General features: G+C 39.5%; 1 protein-coding gene across 3 annotated transcripts in view; it reads right to left on the bottom strand.

Annotated features, from left to right (window-relative positions):
- Window positions 1-25,203, bottom strand: part of LOC111153707 (SIK family kinase 3) — a 238,523-nt gene that overhangs the window by 133,855 nt on the left and 79,465 nt on the right. The window lies entirely within an intron of this gene.

Genomic DNA, 25,203 nt, shown 5'->3' with positions numbered 1-25,203 from the left:
ATCAACCAACTTAGCATATTAACAACAAACAAAGCAACTAAGACGTAGAGTAACAGTTACTAGGCAACCACAATGATAACTAAATGGAATGCGTGGTCAAAACTATTATTTCAACTCATTCATGCATTCATGTAAACGTGTATGTTTGGATCTCAACTACTTCCTTTTAAAAAAAAAGGACTGAGGTGTTTACAAAATCAAATCTATAAAGTGAGACAACTAAAAATAAAAACAAATCAATGGATTCTTTCAGCCACGGTGACCTTGGGAAATGGCCAAACATTTCCAGATCAGCAGGCATGCAAAGAATTCAACAGCATCACGTCTGTGAGTCTACCAGCAGTGTGCGTACAGGGAAACTTCCAATATATGGGAGAGGGGCCAACTGTTAGACCGTTCAAAGAAGTATAGATGTAAGGAGTTCTGGCCCTCATCTCCCAAAATCTCTGCTTTTTAACCAAAAAATGATGAAGAAAACTAAGATTTCTTTGTTCTCTGTTTCCTCCAAAGTAGGTCAGGTCTGTGTGTAATTATTGGGTTTCACATTCCTTCAGAAAAGGAAGAGATGTCAATGCATGGAGATTTTTAACAAACAGCAGACTCAGGCTAGGGGTAGAGGCAAGAGTGCCTTTGCTGCTAACCAAAAAAATAAACTGGAAAACAGTCTTTTGTTTTACAGTAAGCCGATTTTCAGACAGGTTAGGAGAAGAGGCCTAGTTTCTCATTCTAACTACAACAACTGAACTTGAACTTGTGGATAAATCCTCCTTGTTTCTTCTGCTGCCTAGGCATGCTCCCCAGTTAGCAAGATCGACAGAAACTGTGAAAAACAAGTTCATGTATTTACTGGAGGACTTTACATGCAAGAACACCGATGAAGAGATTAAGAACTAGTCTTTGCATTACCAAAATTCTGTCCTTAGAAAAAGAATCACTGCAGGTTCCTTTCCACAACACACTCACAGAAATTTTTATGGCAAAACAGGTCACATACAAATCTTGGTGCTTTATGGGCTTTTCCATTCCACCCCCACCTCAGAATAACCACTGTCTTAAAACTCATGTTATCATTCTTCTGCTTCCCTTTACAATTTCCCCATATATGTACCACCAAACAACCTATTTTTAGGTATGTCTGTTTTTAAACTTCATGTAAGTAGAATCACATTTATTATTTTTAACTGCCTTTTTTGATCCTGGTGATATTTAGAAAATCGTTCCAAGAAATGCATGGAGTGGTATCTAATTCGCTTTCTGCTAGTCATCCTTTTCTGAATACACCAACTTTACGTATTGCTTCAGAGTTGCTAGATAGTTGAGTTGTTTGCATTTGTACCTATTTTGAACAGTACCTTAAATATTCTTATACAAGTCTCCTGGGCCATGGGTGTAAGTTTCATTAGGGTGTATACTTGGGAATCACTAAGTAAAGCCAAACAGTTTCCCAAAATGGTTGTATCCAATAGTGCAGGTGTTCCCACTGCTCTCTAGCATCTCCAACAACTGCTATTTTTTAATTTTTCCCAGTCTGATGGAGAATGGGAGGCAAACAGCTCCTCGCTGCTTCAGTCTGCATTTACTTCACTACGAAAAAAAACTGAGGATCTTTTCCTATATTCGTAGACCATTCGTTCCTGGTCCAGTGAAATAAACTTATTTGTGACTTTCCTATTTCCTTTTTTTTGTTGTTCCTATCTTTTTTTCTTCCTTTTAATTTGAATTCTTTTATATTCTGAATAACAAGCTTTATCAGTCTTTCTCTCAAGTTGTGGCCTATTTTTTTACTCTTTATGATGTCTTCTTTTTTAAGTAAATTTTTCATTGAACCATAAAATATAAGTGTAACTTACATACACAACAGCAAGTTGGGGTTCTCAGTAATTTTTACAAGCACACGGGGTCCGAAGATACAAAGTTTGGAACCACTAAATCATACCTACGTGGTGGCGTCTTCTAGTCCTCCTGCTGCTAAAATGCATGTGCCCCACTCCCTCTCTGCACGCAACTCTAGAAATCTCCAGATCTGTCTCCCAGTTCACTCTTCAACTCTGTTCCGTCTGCATCATCTTTCCATTGTTTTTCACACAGGTCTTCTATTTTTAGAGGTTCTATTGAGACCGAGCTCTTCTTGCACAGTTTTCTCATCAATTTTGAGTCTCTTCATCATATATTTTTAATTTCCTCTTTTATTTTTTCAAATATCTCTAACAATCTAGGAGACTGATAGTTACTGCTGATCTTCTAGTTTTATCTATCACTGCACAACAAACCATCCCAGGATTCAGGGGATTAAAACAATAATCATTTACTTGGCTCGCAGATTTGCGATCTGCCTGGGCCTCAGAAAGGACAGCTTCTCTCTGTTCCATGTAGCATCACCTAAAGCAGCTTGAGAGGAGAGTGGAGAATCCACTTTCAAGACAGATGACGTACAAGGCGAGCAAGTCAACGCTGGCTGTCTGCAGGGAGCTAAGTTGGGGCCGTGGGCCTGAGGCCTCCATTCCTCATGACGTGGGTCTCTCTAAAGACTGCATGGGCTTCTTCACAGCATAAGAATGGGTCCCAGGAAAGAAGACCCCAAGAGAATAAGGAATAAATGTGTGGCATTCTTATGGCTTAGCCTCAGAAATCACATAGTATCAGTCCTTGTCAGATTCTTTGGGTCAAAGCAGTCACAAAGGCCCAGGTTTAATGCAATGGGTCAGACTATTTCTTCACGGTAGAATAGCAAGGTTTTAGAAGAACACGTGACATCAGTCAGGAAATACTGTTACTGCCCCCTTTGGAAAATATAATCTCACTCATAGTTGTTTGGTTTTTTGTGCAAGCTCACATTTCTTGCCACTTTATCCATAAAGATTCTTGGAGATCGGTCTATTAAATATGTTTCTATAAAGATCTGATCTATTGCTTTTTAAATTTCTAGATCACTTATTTCTGCTCTAATCTTTATTATTTCCTTCCTTCTGCTGACTTTAGGCATCGATCCTGTTCTTTCCTATCTCCTGTAGGTGTAAGGTTAAGTTGTTTATTTGAGATTTTTCTTGATTCGCTGAGGTAGGCCTGTCTGGCTATGTACTACTTTCCCCTTTAGGGCCAGACGGTTGTGTTTTCATTTTCATTTGTTTCCATGTATTTTTTTAATTTCTTTTTCGATTTCCTGGTTGACCCACTCGTTGTTGAGCAGCACGCTGTTTAGCCTCCACGTGTTTGTGGTCTTTCCAAATTTTTTCTCGTGGTTGACTTCTAGTTTCATAGTGTTGTGCTCAGAAAAGGTGCGTGGTATGATTTCAGTCTCTTTGTATTTGTGGAGGCCTGTTTTGTGACCTAATATGTCATCTATTCTGGAGAATGTTCCATGTGCACTTGAAAAGAATGTGTATTCTGCTGTTTTAGGATGGAATGTTCTGAATATATCTGTTAAGTTCATCTGGTCCAGTGTGTCATTCAAAGCCATTGTTTCCTTGTTGATTTTCTGTTCCGATGATCTATCCCACTGATGTAAGTGGGGTGTTAAGGTCCCCTACCATTATGTCATTATCAATGAGTTCCTTTACATTTGTTATTAATTGTTTTAAAATATTTAGGTGCTCCTGTGTTAGATTTGAATTTTATTCTCCCAGACACTTGGGAATCACAATCAACCGGGAGTACTTTCAACGAAGCTATCACCTTACGAGAATTTCAGGACTAATGGGTAGTAATAAATCTGGTTGCAAAACCATGTGAGTGTGGGCTACTGTTTAGGCAGTTTTGTGGCAGACTCTCCCCCCTCCCCATCCAGAACCAAGACATTAAAATGCAAGTCTCTGCATGCAGGGCACCTTTCATCCACTGAGGAAGTCACCTTTCTGGGGTCTCAAGTTTTCTATGCGGCAGTCTCCAATATGACCTCCCACTACATTGCTTGGACCCTGTTCTTTTTCTCTCCCCCCGCTGCTGCTCTAATCCTATAAGAAACCCTCTTCAGTGCTTACTCCAGCTTAAGAAATCATGCTTTCTAGGCCTTTTGAGGCCTTCAACTGTTTTTCTAACACAAGCTCCAACATTTTACATACATTTTATATGTGTCCACATATTTCTTCCTCTCCCCAGCCTCATTTTAAACTGTTCTGACCAGAAAGGGCTTCTCTACACATCTAATCTATCATATAACTGCAAAAGAAATTACTCATTATTCATTTTAAGCTATTTTACTTATTGGGGCACCTGGGTGGCTCAGTGGGTTAAGCCTCTGCCTTCAGCTCAGGTCATGATCTCAGGGTCCTGAGATCAAGCCCTGCATCAGGCTCTCTGCTCAGCACAGAGCCTGCTTCCCCTACTTTCTCTCTTCCTGCCTCTCTGCTTACTTGTGATCTCTGTCTGTCAAATAAATAAAGAAAATCTTAAAAAAAAAAAAAAAGAAAGAAAGGGAGCTATTTTACTTATTAAAAATTAATAATAATTTCAGGAATACATCTATACTTTTTAAAGGAAGCTATGTAAAATACATCACTTGGATGGAAATGCTTTGGAAAATATTAATACACTTCCTATAAAGCAAATCTGAGGGAATTTAAATTTATTAGACATACTAACTTCTGCCCCAGATTCTTCATATCTTTTAAAACCTACGGGGTCTATGCTCCTGTACATATTTTTAACATGGTTTAGAACTGCACCCACAGCCCAAGATAAAGGAAGTTTTATCGACTTAAGGAAAAGCAAACAAACAAATGACAAAAAAAAAAAAAAAAAAAAAAAAAAAAACTACAAATTATTTCTAGTGCCAATGTCTTAAGGTTTAAAAAAAAAAAAAGATGAGGCCAATGTCTTGTAAAAAGAAAGAAATTCAGGGCGCCTGGGTGCTCAGTCAGTGAATTGTCCAACTCCCGGTTTCGGCTCAGGTCACGATCTCAGGGTGATGAGACGGAGCCCCATGTCAGGGTCCACACTAGGCATGGAGCCTGCTTAAGATTCTCTCTTCCTCTGCCCCTCCCTACGCCCTTTCCCTCTCAATAAATAAATAAATAAATTTTTAAAGAAGAGATAAATTCAAGTTCTCTTTGGCAAAATGAAAAAGAATCGAGTAGATTTAATATTCATATGCATTTTGTTGAGGAGACGCCGTTACTGTATTTTTAAAATTACAGTTAAGGCTCAAAAGTGGCAGCAACAGTTTATGGGAAAAAAAAGGGGGGGGGGGCCTGTAAGCCACGGGAGTAAGAGCCTTTCTTTACCTGTTACCTCTCTCCACCACGCTGAAAGCAATGGCAACAAATTATCATACTCCCCAAAAGATCACAGCCAAACTCTCCCATCCCAGAGGAGAAGTGGCTCTCACAACTTTGAGTCGGCACTGGCAGGAGACTTCACAGCAAGCCACTGAACAGACCATTTACCATTCTTCATCTCGTGCAGTATGACCTTTCCAGCTCAGCCTGCTAAATATCACAGTGGTCCATGAGGAGAAAATCCACATGGAAGCAAATTCCTAAATGCAATTTGCCCTATGGGCAGGATGCATTTCCAGATTCTTTGTCCCACTTTGCTCTACTCCCCTCTGGGTCATAAAAGAACTTGGGCAGATGTTAGAATTTTCTCTGTATCAACTCTGGAGCCCAGATTACAACACTCAGCGAAGTGTGCATTTGGCATGGGCAAAAATGGTTGCTTTGTGCACTGATTTGGAGTTGCTAACTTGGGATATCCACAGTTTCAAAAATGTGTCGAAGACTGATGAAAATTTAAAAATCAGGGAAAAAGGCACGTGTCGCACACATCCCAGCACAGGCTTACAAGTCTTCTGAGATCATCCTCTCCATGCCAACAAAATACCAAGGCCATTATGCAATCTGTGGTTTCTTCTTATAATTGAAGAAATTAATAGCTTTGGATTCAAAACTGAGATAGCTTTACCCTGAGATATTCTCCCGGCCTTGGATCTCTGTGTACAGAATCCGAAAGTACCAGTTACCAGACTCCCAAAGAGGGCTCTACAAAAGGTTCTTTTCATTCTCTAGCAATCTTTCCTCAGAGCAAAACTTCAAAAATGTCTTTTGGAAGAGCTGTCTAATTATGAAAAGATAAACCGCCACAGTACAGCAGTATGTGTTCACCAAGGTGACAGAATGCATCTACACTGTATTTCATCTCATGCCTTATTGCTAGCTTTTCTCCTAACATTAAAATCAAAGCGTTAGCCTTCACAACAAGGGAGATCCTACACAGGATACATCAAGCCTGCAGATATTCCTAAATTGAAAAGGGTTAAACCTAGAAGGGGTTTAATTTAATTTAATTTAATTTACAATCTGAATTGTAAGTAATCTGACATATGCAGATTTGGGGGGCAAAGATACCTGCTGCAGTCTTAGGTAATGCAAATCTAATCCATAACAGTAAAAATCATAATTAATTAGAGCCTAGAAATTAATTAATTGATCTTACTAGATGAGTTTATCCTTGTAAATGGATAAGAGCTTGCTTATCCATCCAGACATTAAAACGGGTACAGAGGCTCAGTTATAATTTCATCCATTTTGGCCTACTTTACATCAAACTCTTCTGGCCTCCGTGTGTTCTCCTAGATGTTTGGAAGTACCTTCAAATATGTCAAATAAAAACAAACAAGAAACTTCAGTTTGCATTTATGATTCTAAGAAAAATGAGGTTTACTTTTTATAAATTTCACATTTATTTAGAGCAATAATGAAGATGCATGAAGAGATCTATTGTTTACAAACAACAACACACTTTTATACTTTGTAACACAATCCCTTAATACAAAATAAGAGTAAAACAAGTATCTGTTCAATAAATAGAATAACTACAAATGAAAAGGCCTTTATTTCCCCCTGCAAAGAAAGTAAAGCACGTACTAACATTAACTTCAACTTCAACATTAACTTCAACAAAATACAGCTTCAATGTATTTCAGACACACAGGCTCTAAAGAGAAAATTAGTTTATCATTTCCGAGCCTTCTAGCTGTCAAGTCACATAACCGGATCTGGGTTTCAACAGAAACTCAGTTCTCCTCCACAAAATGAAAAGGGCTATGGTAGCTCACTCCAGTTAGGGGAGCAGCCCATCAAAGGCATCGATCATTCTGGTGGGAAAAAAGCATCAATGTGTTTGTTGCATTTTGGATATATATATATATATATATATTTTTTTTTTTTTTTTTTTTCTTTTTTTTCAGTCTGCCCTTCCCCCTTTCTCTGAAAAACAGCTTTTGAAGTTCGAACCTAACCTTCTGGCTTTCCATCCCACGCAAACACTCCCAATGTCATTAACAGTTCAGGGAGAGAAAAGAGCCTGGGCCGATACCACTGGGGTCCTCACTCTCACCACCTCCTTTCATAGCTCTAGAACAACTTCTCGAATAAAGCTGATCCAAAGGTTAAAACATAGGTCACCTAGAACAAGGGCTGGCGCAGCGCAGGAAACTAGTAGGCACCGGCTGTTGTTCTGGTTGGTGTCAGTACTATTATTCCCATTCCACTTATCCCTGCCCAGGTCTCTGACCCCACTGCCTGGGAATCCCAACTTCTGTCACTTCCTGAAAGCCTTCTTGCCAACCGCAGACCCCTAAAATTCAACAGAAGATGGAGTCTTCTTACTTGACAGGGAGAATAGACATGGAAAATTCCTTCGATTTGTTGTATGTTTCTCTGCATCTTCATCCACCCAAAACTGCCTTTTCTTTTCATCCCAGAAGAAGCAGGTCTTCAACCTCAGGCAAGTAACAAGTGCCCAAAAAAAGTCACCAACTAGTCTCCTCCTCCTCTTTCCCTTCCTCCTCCTCAAACAAAAGTAAGAGCAATTTCCAAACTCCAAATTACAGAAGACTTACTGATGCTCAAATTTCAGGGCTGGCAACCGCCAACCCTCACATGGTTATGGAGAGTGGCTACTGATTTTACTGGATTACTCCGCTCTTCACCCTCAAAATCCATTTGACTGGCATAGAGGAGGGCAAGTTCCCAAAAAATAACTACGGGTTCAAACTCACAGAAAGAGAAAGTAGTAAGGTGGTTGCCGGGGGCAGGGGCGAGGGGAAAGTAGGGAGTTTTTGCACCTGACTGGCTTAGTTGGTAGATCATGAGACTCTTGATCTCAGGGTTGTGGGTTCAAGCCTCACAATAGGCATAGAGCTTACTTTAAAAGAGAAAAAAAAAGTGCACAAAAAGAAAATTTATTTTTAAATTAATTAATTAAATTTGGTTTCATTTAATGGGTACAGAGTTTCAGCTGTGCAAGATTAAAAGAGTCCTGGAGACTGGATGCACAACAATGTGAATGTACTTAACTGTACATTTAAAAATGGTGACGATGCTAAGTTTATGTTACGTGCTAATTTTACCACAATTTAAATACATATACATACATGCATACATACGTACGTACATACATACGTACATACAGACATACACACATACAGCATGAACATATTCGTACTAGCTCAGTACCGCCCCAATATAACCTCCACCAACCTTTGCCCTGAATCCATTTTTGGGAACCCTATTCAAATCAGCGTTAAAATTTATCTAGCCATTTCAGTTTGTTCAAACAAATTCCTGGCAAGCATCTCCACAGAAACTTATGTAGCCAGCCCATGTCTTTCTAAAAGATAAAAAAGATGGCCTGTTATTGAGTTACATTTGGGGTTAGGATTGAATATTCTCAGAGATGACAAGCACAGCATCTGCTTCCTTCCACCCAGCAGAAATAAATATTAAAATAATTCAAGAATACCACTCACTCTCCCAAAGGAATCTTCTGACGTCTGCACTTGGGATCCTTGGGACAGAGGTACAGAAGAGAACGAATGCAGAGGAGAAAGCTCTCTTAATATAACATGTTCTTATGAAACTAACCAAATGAAATCCATGTTACAGGAAAAATCTGACTTGAGATGCAAATATTTATAAAAAACTATGGTTTAAAGACCATCTATTTTTAGGAGAAAAAAGTATGCAGTACAACAACACAGTAGCAAACTAAAATGCAGGGTGAGAAGATAATAGTAAACCTTTCCAGCCAGAATAAGAAACTGTACTTTTGAGAGTTATTTTTAAAAATGTTAAATATTCACTCTTTACCTCAATATGTAAAAGAATCATTATACGAAGAGCGTTAAACACATGCAAACATATACGAACCAAGCTAAGTTTGGCTGTATTCACAGAACTTATCTGTATTTGGCTGGAACAACTCCTACTCACCTCATAAAGTCTGCAAAGGCTGTTACCTCATCACAGACACAAGTCATGCTGACACCAGAAAGACCCCTGGAAATCTCTAACGCAACCCCTTTGATGGATAGATGACCAAACTGAAATACTGAAAGCATAAATAAAACCTAAGTATGAAATAAATGATGACATCCCAGCATATGAAAATTTAGTTACTTTCTAATATACCAATGTTAATATATAACAATGTTATAAGAAGATGTAATGATGATAATAATTTTTCAAAGAACACAATCACAATAGCCACAAACTATCAGAAGCCTTGGAAAATAAATTCCAAAAAATGTGTGAGCATTTCATGGAGAAAACGAGAAGACGTTAGTGAAGGACTTAAGACCCATGCGACATCCATAGCCAGAAATACCTAATATTGAAAAGACCTCAATTCTCCCCCCTTGCCCCAAAATAAGCCACGCTCTAGTCTCTCTTCCAAATAAGACCACAATAAATAACATTCTTCTACTCTGGGAGCAATAGTGGCAAGGGGACACAGAGGAAAAATTATAATGTATAAACCAGGAAAACGTACCATCTTACCCGAACAGTTTAAACTTAAATGCCAGTTTCTAGTCTATAATGCCCAGCCAAGAGCACCTTGCCTTCTACATTCACTATTTTTACAAGTTCAAATGTCCCTCAGATGATGATCTGTATTTCCAGGCAATTCTCTGTATTTGCTTTTAAAATCAGTAAGTGCTTTCAAAAAGCAAAGTGAACTTGAAACAAAGTAGGCAGGCCAGAAGCTAATTTAACATTGTAACTTTATAGTTCAGCATACACTTATTTGAAGTCTGCACAAACTTGCCACTCAGTATTCTTCTACCAGGTTTCTTGAAAACAAGCAGGATACTGCTGGTTCTATACCAATACAAACTATCCTAAGTCCCTAAAGGTCAAGAAGAACAAGGTTAGCCCCCTGAGACTGCCAGGACCAAAAAGAAATACTATCATAAAATCCTAATAAAAGTTATAAATTAAAACTAAAGGCAATCCAAGTTGCTTTCCATTAGTATTCCATTGGTAAAGAAGGGATTGAGTAAATTAAAATGAAAAATTGGACTTGGCCCTGTGGAATTATTAATTACCTATAACTGTGGGCTTCCAATTACAATCCCATCTCTAGATTTTGGTACATGGAGTAGGGTGAGTTGCGACAAATAACAACTGTAAATCTCTAACCCAAGCAAGATAGTTTCTGACAATTTAACTCGAAAGGGTAACTAAGAACACAGGGCTTAAGGTTAAAATACTACTGTATAAACTGGGAAGCAGCATGTCAGACTTCTAGTAGGGTAATTTCTGAGCCTCTTAATATATTACTGCATCAGATTCGATGCTGCTGAAATTGGAATTTCAGTTTGAAGACAATGGCAAAAGACTCTATTTTCCTTCTCGCTCAGAAAAAAATTAATTAGAAACAGACATTGTGTGAGAAAGCAGTAAGACAATCTGTATTTTAATGGCGCAGTCACATAAAGAAAAGGCTATGACTGAACACATGAACTATGCAAGCTTCTTGGCGGCAAGACAACAAGGTACTTACCCATACCAGTCCCCGCAGTGATCCCACTAGCCAAGTACCAGCACACCCACACCACATTGACAACGTAGAGGTGAGAACTTTCCTGAATAAAAAAAACTACTGGAGAGGCCGAGTGTCTAGACTCGAGAGGGAGGAAACCTGCCAACATCAGAGAACTTCCCAGTTCAAAGAATGAACTTTTCCCCCAGTGTGAGAGGAAGTGGGGAAAATGCTGTGATTGAGGCCCAACAGTCAGAAGGCTAATCAAAGCTGGGTATATCCTATACCCGTTAATGAGTAAAGCAGCAAATTTAAACTCCTAGCCCTTCAGAATACACAGTCTAGTGCCTTAGTCTGTCTATAGTATTTTATTGGCAGTACATTAAGAAGCACATTAAGAAAAATAAATCATTGATTTCTCTTAGCCCCTAGTTTTTTTCAAGAATGTAAGACAAAAGATCAGTGACCTATATCCCTAGAATCAAATAGGGACAATCTCTTTGACAGGCTCCCAAGTCTTCCACATGAGTTTTTCTTAAGTCTCTGTGGTTAGGCTGCTACTCATGGGAGCCCTCCTTCCTGACCCTGGTATCTCCAAGCAGATGGTGATAACCTGAACATCTGTACGTCCAGGCTTCATACTTCCAACCATCCCCTCCTGGACATCTTCCTTGTGCACTCCATTACCCTCAAGTCAGCCCATCCATAATTAAAGTGACTGTATTTTTCCTTCTCTGGCCAAACCTCCTCTTCTACCCTGACTTTCCCTGTCACCTAAAAGCACTGTTTGGATAAACCAATTAGGAATCTACTTCCTAATTATCTACTTGCCAAAGGTCCCCCCCTCCAAAAAATAAAAACAAAAACAAAAAAAAATTAATCCCTCACATTCCAAAAATGTTCTTCTATAATGTAAGCAACATCACAAAATAATAAATGCTACTATTTATTGGATAAGTTTCCTGTGTGAAATGCTGGGCTTTATATATATGATCGCATTCAATCCAATCTTACAGTAAATCCTTGGGGTAGTCATTATTATGCCTGTTTTACATATGAAGTAAACCGAGCTTAAGGCTTATCCAAAGTTAAAAAGATAGCCAGGGAGACTAAGAGTTCAATACCAGATACCACCTCTTAACCACTATATAAAACTGCCTCGTCTTACAGAATGCTTTTTTAAAGATTGAGGGAAGGGGGAAACTAGGTGTTATTCAGTTACTCTAATAACTAAGTTACAAATTCATTATTTATCATACTGTTCTAGGCCCATGCTACATAAAATTTTATATCTACAGGGCCCCCTGGGTGACTCTGGGTTGAGACCTCTGCCTTTGGCTCCAGTCGTGGTCCCAGGGTCCTGGGATCGAGCCCCGCATCAGGCTCTCTGCTCGGTAGGGAGCCTGCATCCCCCTCTCTCTCTGCCTGCCTCTCTGCCTACTTGTGATCTCTGTCTCTCAAATAAATAAATAAAATCTTTAAGAAAAAAAAATTTTATATTTAGAGATTCTCGCAAAACACAAATCTGATCTAAAAGACCAAACCAGAAGTATCTTTTGGTGGCTGTCCCTTCCTTATATGATAAAGACAAACCATTTCACCATCTGCCTCCAACCCTACCTTTCAACTAGATCTTCCAGTATTCCCAGCCACAGTCCCGTTCCCCACATACACACCTTTTGAAGCTAAGGCCGTATGCAACTAGGAATTCTCACGCACTCTCCTAAGGCCAGGTCGGTGATCAGTTTTCTCAAGGTAGCCTTCCCTGACTTCTCCAGGCAAAAGTAACTCCTCCTCCTCTGGCTTCTACAGCAGGCTTTTCATTCATTCCTAACTTGCGGCACACATATCTATGAACATACACATTACACTCACATACATGTATCATCAGATTTACTACAGATCCCAAAAAAGAGAGTCCTCTTCTCTTTTCAAATATTTGGACACATAGACAGAAACCTCATATATTTGTGTACCTATAGGCAAAGGCATTTGTGCAGTAATCCCTCCTCTTTCTGTTCCTTCCTCTCCCTCTTTCTTATCCACTCCTTACCTATACCCTATATGCTCTACAGCATATTTTTAAAAAAGGAAATACACTGAGGCCAAAGTGAATATTTCCAAATATAAAACCAATGACATGGTTAGGATCAACCATGTGGCGTCCAATGTATATTAATGGTACAAATTGTTGCATTTGCATTTAAAGAAGTAGGGCTTTTCACTGTACTTTAGATAGGAGAAATGGCATTACTAAGAATAGGGTCAAGGAATCAGGATTCAAAATGTATCATGTAAAGACCAAAGGTGAATGAACGATGGACACATTTTTAGATCTTTACTTCCTCTGCCACCCCCAAAGTAATAGATGTGCTTTTCATAGCCATAATTGACTTTTAAATAGATAAATCACAGCGTAACCTTATATAACTAAACTATGTATGTCATTTTCAGGTTGTTTTTCTCTCCACACCTTATATCCTAAAATATTTTGATTGTAAAATATTTGGTTTAACTGCAAAACATGTTCTTTATTACCGTTTAACAAAAGGAGGGAGGGAGGGAAAAGGGAAGGAAGGAAGGAAAGAAGGAAGGAAGAAAAGAAGGAAGGAAACGAAACTACAGACAACAGAATAATCTTAGCCTTTCATGGTTCGAACCCTGAAACCCAAAAATACAGGTTACTTAGCTTCTAAAAGTGATTTCCATTCTCTTCCCTTCTAATTATTCTCAGAAGCACACAGGAACAGAGATTTAAGAAAACGTGCATATTCTTCGAGAGCAGTCCTAAAGCAGCAAGGGAAAAAAAAAACCCTCAAATACCAGGAAGGGTCGTGGAGAGGGGCTGCAGGGTGCAAGGAGAGACCAGGTAGGCAAAGAAACCAAACAGCAAAGAGTAAGGGGGAAAATCATTAGTTGGAAAACCTCTGAAATGCTGTTTGTAGGAGCTCAATCCCTTGTCCTAAAAGACACGCAGAGAAGAGACCGATTGTCCGATTGTCACAAATGACAAAGGGAGCCCAGAGCACACCAACTGCCTTTTCTAAATCACGCAGCACACATGTATCAGTGACCACGAGAGAATGAGAAATCTAGGATGAATCTTGTGACTTCGTTGAAACCCAAATTTTGTGTTACTTTTTAAAGACAGCTTCTGTCAGCCTAGCATTTAAGTAGATGTAAGTGGTATATTCAAACCGATATAAATATAAAAGATGTTATTGTTTATAATATAAAAATATAATATAGTAATATAAAATAAAATAGAAAATTTATGTAAAATATATACAATATAAAAATTAAATTAAATTAATATTTAAAAAGTTACTGTTTATAATATGACCTAGGTAAAGAAACTCAGCAAACCAGAAACATTTATGAAATTAACTAGCCTCCCTTGCTCCAGCCTTAAAATCCCACCTAAAGCTGCTTTGATTTGTCTCGGTTTAGAGTGGAAAAGTGAAATTATGAAGTATCATTTACAAGTAACCAGTAGTCCCTGGTTTTGAAGAGTTCAAAATGAGCAAAACTACTTGAAATTCCCAAGCCTAACCGTTGTTCTAAGGCCGCTAAACCAATGCTGTAGGTAAGGACCTGGGGAATTAATACAGGGGGAAAAAAATCACATGGAAGAAAAGAATGTTAGTTTTATTTTCTCTGGAAAACACAATATAGGGGCTAAGACCCTGTTTCCAAAGCCAGACTGACTGTTCTACTCCTTCTGGCTGTGTGACGTCCAGAAAGCAGCTTGCTCTTTGCTGTGTGCTGTGGTTTCCTCATTGGTTAAGGTGAAGATAGTTGTAATATCTCACTCACGGGATAGCTGTGAGGTTTAAATGAAATCATATTAAAGTACTAAGGACAAACAGTGCTTAGTCAAGATTCCATAAATGATCATCAAATCCCTTTGAGACTGCCACATTAACCTTCCCTCGACACCATAACATCCACGCAACTATCCCCTCGGAGATCCCTGTCAGGCGCATCTTCCTAAGACACTCCTTTCACGGCACATCAGGAACCCGTGTTTGCTCATACCAAACTCAAATTTATGGGTCTGGCTCTCAAGGCGCTCTAAAACCTGTCTGAACACAAGCTCCCCAAAGACTGCAGCCAAACAATCACTTAGTCCTGTTACCACTCATCACTCATCTTTGCACAACACTTATCTCTTTTGTTTCTGCCTCTGTAGCACCTACTGTTTTTCTAAAAGACCCACTTTCCAGGCACGTCCTACTCCTACTTTCTACCTGCGCAAATGCTATCTACCCTTCCAGAAAACAATTCAGATTCTTTGAGTAGGTGCCAATATTTTGATCCCCTAGGGATCGCTCCTTAAGAACCTCTTAAGAACCTCACCGCAAAGGATAACCTTACCCTGTTCTCTAACCGTGCTGTTAGCAAATTCTATAAAGTAAGAATCTCCTTCAGGGCACGGGGTTCTGTCTTCCCTAAACATCATTCACGGTACCCAGCAAAACACGGTGCCCCTTCAGAAGCCTTTCATTCACTTGTTTGCACAACTAAGCACGAGGAACAAAATTTTATTCAACAAACACAATGAATAATAAATCTTTCAGTTCCATATTACACCTTGACTACGTCAGGAGGGTGAAAATCAGAAAATATTCTCTTCAATGTAGCTGTAATTTTATGACCAGAAAAATACCAACATTAACTTGCCCAAATCCAGTGAGAAGGGGAGGATCCAACAGGAAGAAAAATGAGGCATTTCTCCATCCTTGGTACTGAAACAATAGACAATGGGGAGCCGTCTCCACATTGTTAAGTTGTTAATGGAAGCATGCAGACTTAAAATTGGCAGGCTCGTGTTTCCTGACCAGTATCACATTCATCCACAACAGTATCATAGAAGACCTTTTCACTTGATTCCATTATCAAAAAAGAACTCCCAAATCTATCCTAATGCAAGCAATTTTACATCTCTCTGAAGTTAACAACTTGAGGAAACAAGATTCAGAGGAACCACTGGCCGTTATTATTAGATTACCTCTCTTGAGATACATTCACAGCCAGTCTTCCTTTGTTTTGCCCTGCACTTGACTCCTTAGCAACTAGGCTGTGAGTAGGCCTAAATCCATGCACGTGAGCAGAGAGGTGCTGAGCAAAACACTGCTGCGGTGCTTAGTCGGCTCATCTGGATCTAACGGGGGGAGGGGGGGCAGTCTGCAGGAAGGCAAGCGAGACAAGGGCAAACGGAAGGCCCCGAACAGCGGGGTATCTCGTACGGACATGCGAGGCAGTAAATGCAAACGTAGACCTATGCATGCTGTATCATCTGAAAGCCATTTTGTTCAGTATTGTACTTAAACACAGACTCATGCTACAGTGGCTTAAACTTTTAATAAAAGGTATAAGACCTAGACTACTAAAAAAGACAAATACGGCATTTATTCATTAATGTATTCATATTTTACTTTGATTCAAGAAATGCTTAAATACATAGATAAATACACATTGGGTAAAATACAGAATGGTGAAAAGAAAGGCGAAGACAAAATGAGATTAGGAAGATGAGATTTTAAAAAGGAAGAGGTTAGTATATTAAAATGAGAATATGAGGACCTTTAACGTTTTTGCAGACAGAGACAAAAACAGACAGAATACTATGAATTTGGAGGAACAACAGATCTCAGCCAATCAGGACAATCAGGGAAGGCTGGGACCCAAAAGAGCACAACAGTGCCATTGTTGACAAAGAATGTTGCTTCCTTTATTTATTTATTTAAACTTTTTATATATTCCTTTTTGAAATGACAAAGTTGAACACTGTTGATCTTGGGGGGGGGGGAGTGTATGAGAAGATCGAGAAAACTCCTGAGCAGGTTTGATCCTTTCTTCATCTATACCCTTTAGCACTCAAAGCATCTGTATTACTTCTTCCCAGGTTTCCCATGATCTCGGTAACACCAATGCCTACAGCAATGTATTAAGCACACACTAGGTGCTTAATAAATGTCTGCTGAATCCATTTAACAACCCAATGATTTTCATGGTTTTACTAACCTCTGAGGTCAATTAAAAGTTTTTCCCCTTCTACCACTTTTAGAAATGCCTGGAAGACCTAGAGGAAGTTGAGATGGTGGCGCATCATTAATGTCCCAGTGCAGTACCCCTGTGAGGGTATTCTCTGTACTAATCCAAAGAGAAGCTTTCATGGGCTCAAGGGAAAGAAAATAAGGAAAAGACTGACAACTGCTGTTTAAAAAATACTTGTCATTCTTCTTCCTCTTTTCTAAGGTGGATTTTGGGTGTAAATAGAAACAAATGTTTAAAAATCTCAATTTCTCCATAATGAGAGGCAGGAACTTTGACCACAATCTCACAGATAAAGAAACGAAATGGTGGAAAAGAGCTGTGGCTTTCATCATTTCCTCAACCAACTTGAGCACATTCGCCTCAGAAAGCTCCCTCCTGGCACAGAGAGGTCTCATCTTGCACTCTTTTCATATCTCCAAGACTACTGAAATTGTTCACAGAATCACAATTTCTATGTGTGCTGTTACATGAGCTTTTTACTTGATGAGTACAGTAAAGGTATAAATTATTGGCCATACAAAAATAGAAATTCAGCCATAATCTCAAGCAAGTCCAGAAAGCTTGCTTTTTTTTTTTTTTTAAAGATTTTTTAATTTATTTATTTGACAGACAGAGAACACAAGTAAGCAGAGTGGTGGCGGGGCAGGGGTGGGGGGCGGTCTCCCAGAGCCCAATGCGGGGCTCAATTCCAGGACCCTGGGATCATGACCTGAGCCAAAGGCAGAGGCTTTAACCCTCTGAGCCACCCAGGCACCCCAGAAAGCTTGCTTTTAACTATACTGGAGAACTTTTTAACTACACTACAGAGAACTAACTTTACTAAGTGATCCATTTTGAACAAATCAAAGAGAATACTGACCGCTATAGGTACACAGCCCTCAAGAACATAGGTATATGAAGTCAAGGCACATTTCAAATCAGATTCCAGATCTACACAAGTCATGACAATTCTTAGCTTTTAGTTCAAAAGATTTATGACAGAAAATATTTTAGAAACATAGGAGAACCAAACATGCCTAGATTTTGACTGTAGAGTTAAAAATATTAGAACAGTTCCAGAATTATTGGTTCAAGTCCCAAGGGTAAATCATTTTTATGTTTTTATTGGTAGACAGGGCTTCCTTCTAGGTCCTTTACTTTTTTACAGTGAGCTGTAATAACAGGGCAAGTGTTCGATATTTAAGCCATAAACAGATGTTTGCACTCCAATTACGGTTCTAAAACTTAAATGTCTGTGACTTTTCTGAAGTTGTAACTTCAAGTACTCCAAAATTCTTCAAAATCTGTGATTCCTCTAAGCTCACGGTAGATCAGCAACGGCAAACAAATGACAATCTTAACTGCTCTCTAGTCGCTCTGGATGACACTTGTTTTATATCAGCTTCAAGTTCAGCGTATTTGTGTGCTTGTGAGATCAGGATGAGTATGATCCTGTGAAACACAGGACGGAGCTGGATCTCTAAGAAGGCCTTTAATTGAAAAATATTCTGGATCTGAAGAAGCCATTCAGTCACAGGCTTCAGTGGTCTGCACACTAGCAGTCGGACTTTAAATAAAAACCATCTTTCCATACTTTGCTTCAACTTAGAGTCTTCCCAAAAGAATCCCATCAACTGGCCGTGCTAGGGGTACAAAATGAGGAAAATCAATCAACAGTTTCATCCCCCTCCTCGCATTACGTGCATAAGTTCACGACATCAACTCTGCAGATAATTCACTGAAAGCTGAGCACTCGGCCACCTTTTGTGTTTGTTCCGTAAAATAAAGTATTTTTACTACGAAGTGGTATGTGTTTGTTGTAGAAAATTTAGAAAACAGATCAAAGAAGGAGGAAAAGATTCTGCTACCACTCACAGAATACAACCACTGACATCTAAGTGACCAGTAAGACAACTCTGTCACCTGGTTCAGTGGCTTCTACCACAACCTCAGCTCCACCACCATCACCGCCCGTCCCGGGTCCACCTGGATTACCGACTCAGCGGGTCTGCCTCAATGGCTTGAAGGTGTTCATAATTTTTTCCTGTGTAATAGGTCTATCAACAAAAAATGAAACTCTACTGTATATACATACCATATGGAATGTGCTTTTTCCACTTAGGAACACAATTGTTTATCTTTCAATGTCTCTAAACAGTTTTCCACAATCTATAATCGATCTCTCAGGTTGGGACTTCTAGGGTTTTGGGGGTTTTTGTGTGTTTGCTATTCTCAACAATGTTATGGTAAATATTCTCACGGCTACATTCTTATTTTGACGGGTGGTCATTTCTATCAGACAAACTCCTAAAACCAAAAGTACCAAGTCAAAGAATTTACACTTTTAAAGCCATTGCTACATTCTTCATACACACCCCTAAAGTTGGACCTCCCTAGTCCCCAACCCTGGAGGTGGCGCTGAGAATGGCCCGGTTTTAAATAAAACTTCACTGTTTGGACAAGTAAAACAGAATGACATTGTAACTGACATTACTTTGACTGTGGGTGACATATAGGTATATCTAAAATTAGGTAAGCATATTGGATAATTGTATGTTTTTTTCATTGTTGCCAAAAATTTCTATCAGTTCATTTTTAGCTCAAAACCCTCTTGCTCAACCTCTCAATTTTAGCACGCTTATATAAAAGGGAAAGTACAGCATAAAACTCTTCTGATACTCGTGTCTTGGAAACTCCTTCCTCAAACCTGAGGTGGGCAAGATAGTATCTCCATTACTTGTGCTCCAATACAGAAGGTATACACAGCAGAGCTGACACAATACATGGCATAAATAAAATCTATCTGCAATTAGCTACACATTGTTGGAATTTATAAGTCAGATCAACCCACTTGGGATTTGTTTGTTTGTTTATTTTCTTAGACATCCTTTTTAAAATCTTAAGTGCATTTTAATGCATAGTTCTGTCATGGAGCCAAGAAATAATAAAATGGGGACTATCAACCCTCTTCAATGCTGTCAGATTACTAAAACATCAATGACAAAGCATCACGTTAAAGTGATCTATCTTATAAAAGTAATATCAGATCCCATTAAATTACAGCTGATTCATCTCTCGTTACCTCGCCCAAACAAATCTAAAAGACTGAGTAGCTTTCGGGCTCAAGATTTTCTCCAACTTGTCCGACTCATTCAGACATTGCCAAGGCCAGCTCCAAGTGATTACCTGGTGTGTAATGAATCCATTTCTTAAAGACTATTAATGCACATACTGATGCCAGCATAGCTGGAGGGGAGAGAACTAGCCCAATGAGATCATTAGTCATTGACACCAGATTATAGTAACATTCAAAAATGACAACAGGTTGCTTAGCAACAGTTTTCCAAATGCATTCATACGAAAAAAACCGACAGTAATCTTCTCCACAGAAAATCACAGACAGAACCTATTCATAAAACAGTATGGGATCTCTCAGCAATGGAGCGCAGCTAAAAAAAACTCTGCCCTCTTGGCAAATTTTCCTCATATATAGGAACTAGAATATGGGATCACTGTTCTCTGCCCCCAAAGTTCTCCTACCTTTGATGGACAAGGGAAACCTTCCTCTCCTTGAAGGTTCACGTCTCTCAACCATACTGCTCTCTGTGTCGATGCTCTAACTCATCTCCAGGCTGTCTTTCAGTGTATGTAGAATAATTTGGCACCTGCCTCAGTCATTTCCAAACTAGGTACTAACATTCTTCTAGCCAACTTCCCAGAACTGAGACCTTAATGCCAAGGACCTTTATCTCTTCTCCTGGACGCATCATAATCCATAGCTATTCCAGTCTTGAAATCCTGAAGTACAATATCTACAATAAGCTAGATAGAATTTTTCCAATTTCCAACAATCACAAGACTTGTCCTTCCAAATTATGAGAAACAGCAAGCAATTCAAGATAAAGTTAAGCCCCAGCCCCACACCCCACCGCTCATTACTCTCATTGGCTTACACCAACCACATCAGCCAACACTCTTCACCCTCATTAGAACCTTCGATCGCTTGACCCTTTCTCCTTCCCTTCTCTCACAAGTACTCTTTATCTCATCATAACCAAGTTTCTACAACAAGCAGTCTTTAATCACTAGTGCTACCTACTTACCTAACACTCCTTAATCCCCTAGAACTGGCCTTGCACTCAACAACTCTACCGAAACTCCCCTCACTATAAAGTCACCAACGGACCCACTAAGAGATACTTCTCAGTCTCAATCTTAATGAATTCCCAGCAATATTTTCCAGAACTGATCACTCCCTTCTTTAAACTCTTTCTCCTGCTTCCAAAAAACCCTCCCCTACCTCTCTTTTATCATCTGCCCTATTCCTCTTCCTCCCCTCCCAATCCTCCCCACAGCAGCCAGAAGGATTTTTGTTAAAGGTCTAATTTGATCATGACACTCTCCAGCTTAAAACAGTTCAGGTGCTTTTAACGAAGTCTTTCATGTGGTTTATAAGGTAACTGTTTAATTCCCCTGGCCATATTTCTCTTCAACCCACTTCCTTGCTCTCCACAAACCCGCCACACTGAATGATTTGCAGTTCCCTAAACAAGCCAGGGTTTTTGTCTCACGTACTCCGGCCATTTTCAGATACTACTTCCTCAACTGAAATACTTGTCTTTCCAATACCCCAAACCCCACCCCTACATCTTGCACAACTTCACTTAGCTGACTCCATCTTACAGTTTCCTAAAAAGGCTTTCCTGTTGTCCTCCCCCCTACCCCCATACTGGATTAAGGGGTTAAGGTCTCCGTTCTCTCATAAATGCCCTGGTATAGGACTTGACCATTGTAGTTGCCTGTTGTTTGTCACATCTCCCACTAGACTGTAAGTTCCCTGAAGGCAGTAACTATCTTATTCACCCTGTTAACCCAATGTATAACTAATTCTACGTCTAACCCATAACAGGAACTTAATAAATATTTCACAAATAATGAACGAATAAAGGGCACCCTTTTCTGCACCCTAGAAGAGTTCCTTAACTCATTATTTCTTGCTTGAATAGTACAAGAGTCTCCTAATAATGTTTCTCCTAACAACGAATAAAAGAGTCTCCCGACCTTCAACCTAGACACTCCATATTGCCACATGAATTCTTGAAAGCAAACTGGATTCCATGTGTTCCCTTCTTAAAAGTTACCAGAAGTTTCCCCATTATCTACAGGAACAGTTCCAAACTTTTTAACATAAAAGACAAAGCTCCTTTATTGTCAAGTCTCACCTCCTGCCACTCCGCTGCACTGCCATTGTGCTTTGGCCTGAAGAAACCATTTACACTTTCCAGAACTTACCTTGCTTTTTCACACCTTTTCCCCTTCCCCACTTTTTAAAGGCTACAGTTTGAACATTATGGCAACATATAGAATGCGTCCTGATTCTGCAGTGGGCTGACCTTAAGCGGCCAAAGATTTGGATAAAGTATTAGTCTCCAGAGAAAAAAAACAGAGCAACGACCTTAGATCGTTTTCCCAAATGGAAGCGGAATCTATTTACATAAGTCACTTTCACTGGGGTACATCCGGCAGTAACCGCCTCCCAACACCCTTGCATCTTAGTCCATCTCTGAGGGAGGAAAAACACCACATTCAGGAAGAAGAAGGGGGGGGAGTACATTTCATGATACCGGCTTCCTAATAAATACACTTTAAGCTAAAACAGTATCAAGCAGAACTCTAATATAATAAAATGCTTGTCACTAGCAGTTCTTTCATGGAGAACATGTAGGAGGAAGCCTTGTCATCTGACAGCATCTACCAGGTTAGCATTATGCAAGCCTCAGAACTAACAGGCAGAAAGTAACAGCTACTGCCCCCAAAAAGTCTGTAACCCTACATGAACTCCACTGTGAAATGGGTGGAAGTTGTGTTTTTCCTGTTCCAAACTCCAACTTGTTCACATTCCTCACAGGTAGCCAGCACTGGCAAAGCAGGGATCTGCCAGCATGAAAAGCGGTCAGTGTTCTGCCTTAAGTATACATGGCTTGTCAAGTAAATGCTGCCTTTGTTGTAGCTGCTAGAGCCATAACCAACAACAACAACACTCCCCCCAAAAAGTCAGCCTGCGTACCACGTAAACGTCTCCTTTCCTACGATATTGACTTTTGCTACATTAAGTCTCTGGTTATGATGAGAAATTCATGTTGACTCCACCAGGTCTACACTGTTCAGAATGTGACTGGATTTCATACAGAATTCACGAAGCGGCATGTGCCCCGCACTCATTTCTGCTCCATGAGTCTTCAGTGAAGAACAGAAAGGAAAGCCTTGACTCCGATAGATGTGGTATGGAATTCCGGCTCCACGACTTACTACTACTCTTGCACTTTGTGTAATTTCCTTTTGTCTGATATAAACTCGAGATGACAAAAATACCTAGCGTGTAGGGTTGTTCTTGGGATTAAATAAAATGATATATTCAACACCAGGCCAGGTGTGCAGCAGGCGCTCTATGAGCAAAATCAATTATTACCGTTGCCTTGATTTTGCTGTTGTAGCTACTCTGTGTGCTTTATGTAAGGAGGATAGTGTAGACCAGACCATTACAAACTACACACACACAAAAGAAACAATTCAAGTTGAGAGTTTAAAGACAGAGCAACCTCCTTAGGGACAGACAGATTAATAAATGAAAGAGGAATCCAGATGGATTCCCATTTCAGATGCAAACATTGCTGAAAACTACACTTGACCAAGAAATGCTCAAAAGGATAAACTTTCATTATCCGTGTGCTGTTGCCTTCATCCGGGAATCTACAGAAATTGTGGCGAGGGAAAACCAAAAGAAGTTAAAAAAAAAAAAAAAAAAAGCCATGCTAAGGTATTTATTAAATGGCAAAATGCTACAATAGAAAATGCAAATATTAAAAATCCTTTCCAAATAACATCTTACCATTCATTGATTAGAAACAAAATTGACAGAGGGTAACCCTGAGTTTAAGGAACCTGAACTACACCTGGAGCACCCCCTTCATTAAGCTTTGACAGGTAAGTCTGCTGAATCTACCTTTAAAAGGGGCACATGTTGATCAAAGTAACTAATATTATTTGGATTACACAAACAAGAACCCGGCAAACAGCTGGGTAAGTGCATTTGGCTAATCAATTCTGACAAAATAAATAATAAAGGTGGAGGGAGGAAATGACACAGTAACACTATTAATCAAGGCCCGACTCAGTCCTTTCCTTCCAATCTTAAAAGCATTTAAACCACCAGAGTCCCAAGAGCACTTCTTCCCACCTGGCAATAACCTTCTTCCAACCAGCTGCAGTGACACTCTTAGCTCCCCTCCTCCTCCCACCTTCCAGCAGCTTGGGTCCAACTTGCACTGGGCAATGAGAAGGGAAACAAGGCTTCAGGCAATGGGATATAAAATGGCCCCAAACCAAAGACTTCTAGTGAAACTTAGTGTCGTAAGACTTAAACATTGGAAGGAAGGCATGTTAGAGACATCTAGGATAGCTACCACAATTTCATCGGCAAGGAAACCCTAAGAGTTGCCTAGTCTCAGGCAACTAGCTGATTGTTAAAGCCAGGAACATAGCCCAAAATTCTTGTGTCCCAAGCCAGTGTCTTTCCTACTGTATCTCTGAGATCATGTTTTTAAAAGATTGTACAATGACTTCTCCTTTTTCACTAGATAATACCCAGAATATAAAAACAGAAGATGAACAAAGGATGCACTTAGGTGCATTATCTCCTTTAATCCTCTTAACTACCATAAAGCTGGGTGCAAGTATTGGCCTCCTTTTACAGATGAGGAAACTGAGGCACACAGAGGTTAAATAAGTCACCTAGGATTTGAGTTCACTTTAAGCCAGATTCTATGTGTAAGTAGCAAATCAAAAAAGAAAAGACGTCATTGGAAAAGCAGTTCATATAGTAAATATCCACAAAATGCCCTTCCTCAAAGACACACTACTGGGGCTTCTATTTTGACCTTAACAGGGCAAATCTCTTCAGAGAGATTTCTGTACAGGATTCAGTGCTTGCTATAATCCAGCCAAATCTAATAAAACCGCAATCTGGTCAATATCTAGCTTTGAGAGAGCTACCATGATCAACGAGTTAACAAGACTAGAGACTGCTCTGCTACCAGGCCACTGGCCCAATTATAATTGCAAGAGTGAAGACCAGAAGAGAATTCTCCTTATTTAAAAAAAAAAAAAAAAAACAAAAACTATTATACATATCCATGTTTTTTCTCTTCTTTTCCTCTGTTCTATTTGCCTTTCTTTCATTGATGCGTTCCCTCACCAACAAATATGATGGGTAGAACACTGAAATAAACAAGATCATTTCGAAATCACAAGGCCCTCCAAAAACGGTGTCCAGTTCTTGAGTCTTCGTTATACAGACTTTTCAGCTCAACTCAGAGAGATGCCTGTTCCACTCAGCCAGCTCTC

Source organism: Enhydra lutris, unplaced genomic scaffold (assembly GCF_002288905.1).
Source record: "Enhydra lutris kenyoni isolate GAN:26980312 unplaced genomic scaffold, ASM228890v2 scaffoldscaffold34, whole genome shotgun sequence".
In the NCBI taxonomy this organism is placed as follows: domain Eukaryota; kingdom Metazoa; phylum Chordata; class Mammalia; order Carnivora; family Mustelidae; genus Enhydra; species Enhydra lutris.
Note: the sequence above shows the minus strand (reverse complement) of the source record. Positions and strands in the feature narration are given on the sequence as shown.